This window comes from Anoplopoma fimbria, chromosome 12 (genome assembly GCF_027596085.1).
Source record: "Anoplopoma fimbria isolate UVic2021 breed Golden Eagle Sablefish chromosome 12, Afim_UVic_2022, whole genome shotgun sequence".
In the NCBI taxonomy this organism is placed as follows: domain Eukaryota; kingdom Metazoa; phylum Chordata; class Actinopteri; order Perciformes; family Anoplopomatidae; genus Anoplopoma; species Anoplopoma fimbria.
The window spans coordinates 2709927-2719541 of NC_072460.1; positions in this window are offsets into that span (position 1 = coordinate 2709927).

The window sequence follows — 9615 nt, forward strand, 5'->3', positions numbered from 1 at the left end:
TGTGTTGGACACAAATGTACTGTATTTAGTTTTAGTTTTAGATATTTATGTAACAAAAATAATGCATGTAATGGATTTTAGACGGTTACTTTCCATCTTCATCCCAGGAGTCTGACACAGTTGGTCAGGACTTCCCATAAAAAAAGGATGACACTGAGGAATACCAGCTGCAAAAGCACAAGATGATGATTGAGCAACCAAAGGAGGGTAAAGAGGGCCATAACCCTGCTTTGCTCATTTTCTCTCTCCTGTCATTATGCCTACAGTAGAGAGAAAGGAGTGTGACCACGGAGAAGAGGTGAGGCATAAGTGATTTATAGTGCCCCGACAGGCCAAGACTTGGAATGTTAATTGACGCCCTGTTCGCAGCGTGAGAAGAAGCAGATCAGATTGGGACAGTGAAAAGGCAAGACAAGGAAGACGGGTGAAATTCAAGATGATGTCCTGCACGATGATCTCCCTCCTTCTCCAGATTCGTAGTTCCTCTAAGATTACAGGCTCTGCCTTTGAGCGATAAAGCAAAGTGGAGGGGGAGTCCTGTGCCGTTGTCCTTAAAGTAGACCTGGTTCATATTTCTGAGCTGTTCTCCTCTTGAATTCTTTGCCACAAGATATTTTGAAAGCCCAATTTTAGCTCGAAAATGTAAAGAATGTTGAAAATTCAGAGGCTGGTTTTTCAGAGGCTGATAAGTGCTTGTTTTCTTGTTTGTGCCCTTTTGGCATTGATATCTCTGCATTCCATGCTGGAGTTTGGACAATATGTACTTACATGCCAGCAAAGAATGAACCCGATTAAAGGGATACTTTGATTAAAAAAACACTTTGATTACATTGCTACATATGTAAGCGTGCTGGAATGAAGTTGTCCATGCTCATCGACATATGACCAGCGCTAGAAAGTCTTTGTAGACAAGCAAACACACACAGCTTTTGTTGAGGTATTTACCAATTATTAAACAGTTAATAAGAAAGCTTACGGAAAGAGCTGTTGAGAGTAACACAAAGGAAGCTCAAAGGGTTTTAAAACGTCTGCTCAACAGATGGTTCTTGCCAAAAACCTATGCCAGCCTTAACCTTCATAACCAGTGTCACCAGTAATATCACCTTTTAGAAAGCCCTGAGGCGCTTTAGCATCCTTTTTTGTCTGCAGAGTTGTGAGCTTGAAGCCTGAAGCCTAACACGTGTTTGCAGTTGCAAGACTTGCTACTTGGAATATTTTGGCTCACCTCTGCCTGCAACCGCATGGGAGAACTTTAATAAAGCAGTGTTGTGATTTGTTCCAGGTATTAGACATTTGGAATCTTTTGTATTTGTGTACTTCCTCATGTGATGCTGAGATGTGTGCTGCTTTCAGCCTAAAATACTAAAATACAGCACTATTTTTTTTTTTTTTTTTATTTTTATTTTTATTTTTTTACTTTACTATAGACCAGAAGATTGATACCCAATTTATGTTTGCGGCTTCTGCTGTCCAACATGTTAGCATACTATTTGTGTATGCTAGTTGTTGGTGCTTTGCAATTATCTTAAAAGGACAACATGTATGGTTACTTTATCCAAAAGAAACCTCTAAACCTGTTAGAATAGTTAAGGAAATTGGCAAAATGAATAATATTCAACAAAAAGGATAGCAAAATTAGCCAGCTAGCAAAGCTTATTGTGCTGCATATTTATAATATAAAGAAAAGGGTTGATTTAGATTCATACGGTTCAGATACAAACAAGAAATAAATAACTTTGTTTTACAAAAGGGTTCATCACTCTTAAAGGTTCTCTCGACAACATTCATAGCATTAATATAGCAGCATTTAAATCTCTCACTAAAGGTTTCTGCCATCAGTTTTTCTGAAATAAAAAAAGGGTAAAAGGGATTTACTATCTGCATTCTAACAAAAATAATCATCTGCCACAGCCCTCGCTTTTAGAATTTGAACCCATTGTGGTTTTAGTGAAATGAAACCCCAATTAGATTGTTGACAATGGAAACACCACAGCTCCCGTGAAAAATTTCAAGCATTACAATACATGGTTCTTCCATTCTAATGTCAACTTTCCAACTTGTAAGCCGTATTATCAGCTTTCTGTTTTGTTTTCACTATTTGGCCTTCTATATCTTGCCTCAGCCTGTGAAAATGGAGGCATTTAACCCACAACCATTTTGGGGCTTGTGGGAAATATATATATCTTTTCAGTTATTGCAAAATATTAAACGTGTTATGATTTTGAAAATCATGGATTAGAACCCAGGAATTCTAGTTTCCCTGTAGCTCTCTAGCCTACTGTTTGCTAAAGCTTTTTTGCAGTGAGCACGGATATTCCAGGAAAAAACACTCACACACGTGTGTGAGAGGATTTTAATGGTAGTCCCTCGTCACATACTGGGCAAGGATATCTACAGACCAAACTCCTAATATGTCCTCTTCCCAAAGAAGGGAGCAGTGAGATGGTGTGTCCGTTGGCGTCAGCAGTCCCAAAGACAGTGCGAGTACTGATGTCGGAACAGTAAACATTTGTGTTGCATTTTCAAATGAAAGAGCCTCTCACACAAAGTAGGCATGGCTGATTTGCATGTGAACATGATAAGGTGCTGTAATACAGAATGTGGTATTGGTTTATTGTCATAACGTGACTGTTTGCTAAGGGTTAACAAAAATTATCAGAGTATGTTTGAGATAAAATTGTCTGGAGCCTGAGTGTAAATGCTTTCACCAGAGAGCTTTAACGTTAACATAAACTGAAGAGAAAGCACAGAATGAGTTAGATAACATGCTATTTTAGAGTTAGAGTGGAGCATTACAATCAGGGAAGACAAGAGGCAAAGTTCATGTGGATAAATACACACAGGGCTCTATCAAGTCATTTGGGTAATTCTTACAAGGCGCTCTCAGTAAAATTCCCATTGATTTAGGAATTTTTAAACACTCAATCCATCTTGTGACCCTGTAAATAAGTTTTCATGCAAACATTACATTACATTACATTACAGTCATTTAGCAGACGCTTTTATCCAAAGCGACTTACAATAAGTAAACAACAAACAATACGACACATAGCTGACTTACAATACATTTCCACGTAAAGTGCTGAATATGAAAGGTCAGCATCAGGCAAACACCGGTGAATGAAATGCAATGATCTGTTAGATTATGTGACTGATGGGGTCACAGTACACGTTAGGTGTGGACAGGCAACGCTACAGCTATATGGCCTCACCCTGGTGACTCAAGCCTCATAAACACAGCACCTTCCTCTGACTTCATGGCTTGGTGTCCTAGTTGCAATCCTCTATCTACGATGCAATGCTTGAGCTTTCATATTCTATTTCTCACTTGCTTCATTTGGTTTCGTTGTATTGCGTTAGACAGATATAATATGTACATTTGACTGATACAGATGTTTTATCTGTTATGCATTGTTATGCATGTACATTTATACTTAAATTAAAGTGTGCTAATATGCCATATTCCTTTTATTGTTCTATTGTAGACTTTAGTGCTTTGATAAAAGATTTTATGGCTAAAACAGAAACGGGGCACACCCAAAATATCTGTGTGGGCACATAATTATGAGCAGTATGCCAGGTTACAAGTTGATAGATGTTGAGAATTGAAATTATATTGGGGGTTTTTCCATTCCAGTCCAATTGTCTGTATTCACGTGTTTCTTGTCCCATCAATGGACTTCTCTTGAGCAATGTCACGGCCTTCCCAGATCTCAGTTATGTTTACATTCAGTGTTACCCATCAAACACATTGTGTGTATCCTTGAGGTCTAAAAAAAGTGTTAAATGCATTTTCTTCCTCATAAAACATTTGCGAAATCGATTTTTCCTAAAACGTTTGAAACCTGCGATCTTAACATTCACGTTTTTCTCCGCATTGCCACCATCACTGCGCCATCATTTGAATTGCATGAAACCTTTGCAGAACCAAAATGCATCAGTGCAGACCGTTCCTTCTATGCTACACAAATGCATTTCAAAATATAAACAAGCACACATGTATAGTAGTGATGAAATATGTTAAATCAGCATTATTTAGCATGAACACTGGTTAAGTGGAGCGCTATGGTCCACATATCACAGTAGGACGTTTCTTGTTCCATTCCCTCTTTCCAGGAGCGGCGGGGTTGGGTCGTGATCTGGCTCCAGGGAGATGGGAAGCTGATTTGTGGTTTGTTCTTTTTTCAGGGATAATAAAAGACAGGCTTGTTAGTTGTCCTCTTTTTTCACCCTCCATCTATTCTGGATTCAACCGCTTTCCGCCTCCAGAACCCGATCTGTCAGTCATCGTGAATAAGTGTGAGAGACTTCAGATTGTGCCTCGGGTTGCTCGGCTGGCATAACTGGACACAAGTCACTTAAGGTTGGGTGTAGGTTTGAAAACAGTGTGCTGGTGCCTGACTCATTCTGAAGAAGGTTTCCAGAGGTAGGGTGGGGGAGTACAAAGAGGTAGTATGCCAGTCAGGATGTGTTGATTGTTCAGTCTGCTCTGCCCGCACAGAGAAAATGATGCGGTCGGAATTTTTTAAGACTGGAAAAATGCGAAAGTGGAAGAGATTAAACACAAAGGAAGGCATCTCACAAGAACAATCTGGATTCCTCTGCAGTGCCCTTTTCCATCGTGTTTCTGTTTGTGTTCGTTGGAAGGCTAATTGTTCAGTCTCTGAATTGCTGGGTTTTGAATCTTCTCTGCTAAGCATCCAGGGCACTAACAAGCTATAAGCTGTTTACAAGAATATCAGTTCTGCCCTCAGACCTCAACCATGTTATGATTTATGGGTATCTGTGGCCTCACCAGCGATTTAGGCAGTTACCAAAGTGTAGTTTGACATAGATTTATGTCTTGGTGAGAAACTCTGTGGCCTTTTTGAGTAAACTTGAACACTGTGCCTCTGACAATAGTAATAGTTGGCAATTTTACACTCTTAGAAAAGGTTTGTTACATTTATTTGTATAACCCAGATTTAATTTATGTCCCTCTTATGAAATAACTTTTATATTCCGACCTTAAGAATATGTATTTCAGAGCACAGACCAACCAAAAATGTTCCATTTTATTCAACATTTTCAGCTGAATATGCACTCTTTCGTTGTTTAAAGTGAACAGAAAAGACCTGTGTTAACAAAAAACACTACAATGTACATTCATTTTATAAAGCAGACCATTTTGTCAGTAGTTAAGAATCTTTGTTGTCATAAAAGCCAGCACCAGGACGTAACTTTGAAAAGCTTGAACATCAATACAAAGTAACTCTCTCATGTGTTCTACAAAAAGGGGGGACAGGAGAAGGTAAAAGTGCTCAATACAGAGTAACTATTGCCGAAGCATGTCTCTCAACATGGAGACGGCTCCAATAAAGTGAAAGCATATTATGAAAACAGACAAAAAATGTGCTCACGCTATCTTTTATTAAGTTTGAAAAGGGTTTTGCAATATCCAATTTTCAATTGAGTGGGTTTAGCTTCAAAATAATGAATTACAACCATTAAAGTTAGCATTATTTATTGTTCATTTGTTTAAAAATTCTAAAAAATTTGACTAAATTGAGTTTCCCATTCAAACAACACAAATATCCAGCTTTATTTATGTCCAAAAAAGTTCCGTCAACTATGTTACTGACAGAAAATCTCCCTGCAACTAAATAGTGATTTGTGTAACCAGCGTGTAACCAGCAGAACAGGATGTCCTTTCTGTCACTGGCAACTATTTTGAATACATTCGGTTTGTATTTAAAATTCTTAATCTGTAATAGTGCATTGTCAAGGAGTATATTATTTGACCATCATCTATGTCGGGTACATTGTTATGGTTTACAATTATTAAGTCAAATATATTTTGAAATTTAAGGTTAACCTGATAAAGTTAAGTAAGTACATGTTGTTAGCCATGCTAGGCCTAATATTAAAATCATGGGCTAAAATAGGAAAATTGTCAACTCAGTTACTCACTGGGAAAATATCCTTTCCCTTAAAAAGTTGTTAACGTTTAAGCTTTGCAATAGTGAGTAAACTACACTGAGTGAATATTTTAACTTAAACAACTGATTTTTATTTGAAAAAGCCCATCATTTGTAAACTTTTTGTTCGTGGTAAATGCACTCTTTAAATCAGTGCATATAGTTTTCCCCAGACAGAGTGGAGCAGATCATACATGACCCCCAAATTACATCTGGGCCATTTAAAGCTGCCTCCACCATGGGAGCTGCCTGAAGGTGCAGTCCCATTAATGGTTAGCAGATGATGGCTCTAGAATAGCTCTCACTATTGAAATTTTAGTTATTGTGGATTTTTTTTTACTTTTTATACTTATTTAATATTATTTACTGTGTTATTACTTATTTACTTATTTATAATGGTGATCCCGGAAAATAACCTTCACTTCCATCATTAGGCCCACTTTTTTGTTTTTTGATGGATTACCATGCCATTTGGTACAGATATACATGGTTCACAGATGATACATCTTATTGATTAAGGTGACTTTTTGTAAGGGGCTCAAATGTCTATAAACTGTTACAGACCCACTTGGTTAAAACAGTTGCTAAGACTGGTCAAATTCCAACAGTATCGTGCGGAGGCCAGAGTTACAGAGAACAACAAAATGCGCCTTAAAAAATTCACAGTTATCAGATAAGATAAGATAAGATAATCCTTTATAAGTCCCGCAGCGGGGAAATTTGCAAAGCTTATTTTCTGTTTCATTCCCATCTCACGCCCATGTTACCAGCCTCACAGGTGCAGAGATAGACTCGCTGTGGTATTTGCTGTTTGTTGAAAGCGACCAACAAGCAAGAACAGGCTTGGGGAAGCAGCCCTGACAGACAGGCATGGGAATGAGACGCCATTCCATAAACAGCTGTGATGAGCATTGCTCCACTGAATCACCTTCACCACATTCGCCAGGCCTAGCTGCTCCCTCCGAGCTTGTGTCTCTATTATGGCAAAGATGCAAGCAGGTACATGAATGCACCCGTTGGTACAGTACGTGCTCACACATGTATGCAACCATGCAAGCATGCGTTCACACCCTGCAGCCCTACACTTGAGTCTATGGATGTAACAGCTGCAGGCAGGCTGTCTAAACACTGCAATGCGACAACCTCTGACAGCGCTGCAAGTGAAAGTGGACTACATGTGTGTTCGTATTAATTTTGCCACCTGGAAGGTCATTTTAGGCGTGTTTATGGTGCCAGAAGGTTAAAAGACTCTGCAGATTTCTGCATTTTTGGCACAGACGGCAGTTCCATGGCACCACCTGAATTCCTTTATGAACAATGAAGTAAAGTGTTACCGTATCAAAGCCCGATATTTTAGATCTACCCACACAAACATGCCTCAGCACTTTTGTTATTTTCATTGGCACACCAAACTGTGGTACTTTTGAATATTACATAATAATTGAAGGTTTACCACAGGAATTTTGTACTTGCAAAGTGGAAACACTTACGCGAAAGGACAAATCAACTTTGCGCAACCAAGGATAATTTAAAGCTACTGCTGCTACTGCAACTGCTGGGACTGTCATTATTACAGACCATTAATATAGCAGGAAAACAACTATTTGCAATGTTCAGGTATAGTGGAGTCTACCTGAGCAGAGAAAAAAGTCAGTCTCCCTTAGTGTGTTTTGTTATCCGTGCTTTCTCCAACTGTGTTGACATAGTCGGGCTGGTTTGTGTTTGTGCATGTGAGCGTGCCCAACTGGTTAGCTCACGGCCGACACTGCACTGCTCTCATAGGGCGGTTACAGCTGACGGCACATTTGAAGTCCATGGCGTACCATAGAAAGTCACTGAAGAATCGCCGAGTTCCCCAATCATTTTCAATTGTAGTGATACAATTTACTAGTGGTGAAATAAGTATTTAGAGCTTTTAGGGGCATTTACTTAATCTTGGGGACGCTACAGCAAGATGTATATACACTGATATATTGTCACCTTACCTTGGCAAAAGTTAGTCTAAAATTTCCCGGTGGGCAATATCTGTCTTTTTAGCAGCTAAAGGCTAAACTGAGTTCACCAGCTAGTTGCTAACTTTACTGTATCTGGCAACAGTTTGGTGCTGAACAGTGGGTTTATCTTGGCATGCTGCTAAGGTGGGGCATTGGGGTGCAATGCCTTCCTATGGCGCATAGCATGCCCGGCCACCAGGCACTCACTTTCCCATTCAAGAAGAAAGGGTCGAGAGGTTGCTGTGGATACCCCCACAGGCAAACCCTCTTTATTCCATCACATTATACCCCACCTCTCCATGTCCATGTCGCATGCTATGACATTTGTTTTATTTATATTGCGTATTACTATATTAGTTTGCATAGTGTCCCATAGTAATCTGTCTGTATTGGTCCATTGTTGCAGTGACGACATGAATGCTGTCAGTGTAGTTATGTTGATGACTAATGTCCATTTCTTAATGGTGTCATTTTTATGCTGTCATACTGCTTTGTTGACATAAGGTCACACGGTGCTGACAAGCTGTGATTTACTGTAATTTTATTTACTTAATCACAAATTGGAGGAAATGGAATGCCTTCTTAAAGACTTTGTGCATCGTGCAGAAGGATCACCATGCAATGGGTGTGCCTGCCCTTCACAAATTATATAAACTCATCAGCAAATACACTGACACTAAAAGAAACAAATACTTAAATAATTAAAAAGGGCTGAAGAAATGAGATGTCTGTCTCCAGGACACGTCAGAGACATTTTTCCTTTGGCTACGAAACTGGTCACATGTTTATCAAATGTCGTTGAGTAGATGTGTTACATAGCATTAAATGGAAATGCTAAGTCAAAATTGTACAAAATAAAATACTTGACTGCTAATCTTACCATACGTATTTTTTTCACTATAAGTAGCACTGCCTTCAATTTCATTAACAGTTACGTGTTAACAATTATGTGAAAAAAAAACATGCACAGAAGGACATTGAGCTCCTAAAATACACATCCAGCATGTGAGGACACAGACAGCTGTCCCAACACTTTCTTTGGGATAACAGCACTTTGTTACTTGGAGTTGGAGTTAGACATGCCTCACATGCCTACCTCTGCAAACCACAAACCACCGTGGGGAGGTGGTCTCTTACCAACAGGACAGGTGCTGCTGAAATGACTCCACTGTGGGTGGGTGGGTGCAGCTCGAAAAAGCTCTCACATATCCAGGACCAAGCAGTGCTGACAGCTACAACTGTGAGATAATGGGTATATAATAATAAAGCGAGTGTGACCAACAATATTCCACTGTAGTCTCTTTCGACATTAGCAGCAGCAGAGATTAAATGTAGCCATGACAGAGATTTGCGAGGCAGGCACGACCTCGTGGGATCACAAAGAAAGGAAATGATGCATGAAAATGCATGAATCATCCTTGACACATCAGCTGAAGTCCCGGTGTTTCATTTTTAATATCATTACTGGCTGGCCATCTGTCAAATGACAAAAGAGCAGCCTAAGACGTTTAGCTAAAGAATTGAAGTTCTTGCAGGCAGGTTTCACAAGTTGATATTTTGTGTGAGCTCAGCAAACGGTTTGTTGTGTGACGATATATAATTGGTTTAATATGTCAGAGTCTTGGCAGAGTTGACAGTTCTCTGTTTGCTTTCAAATTAAGTCG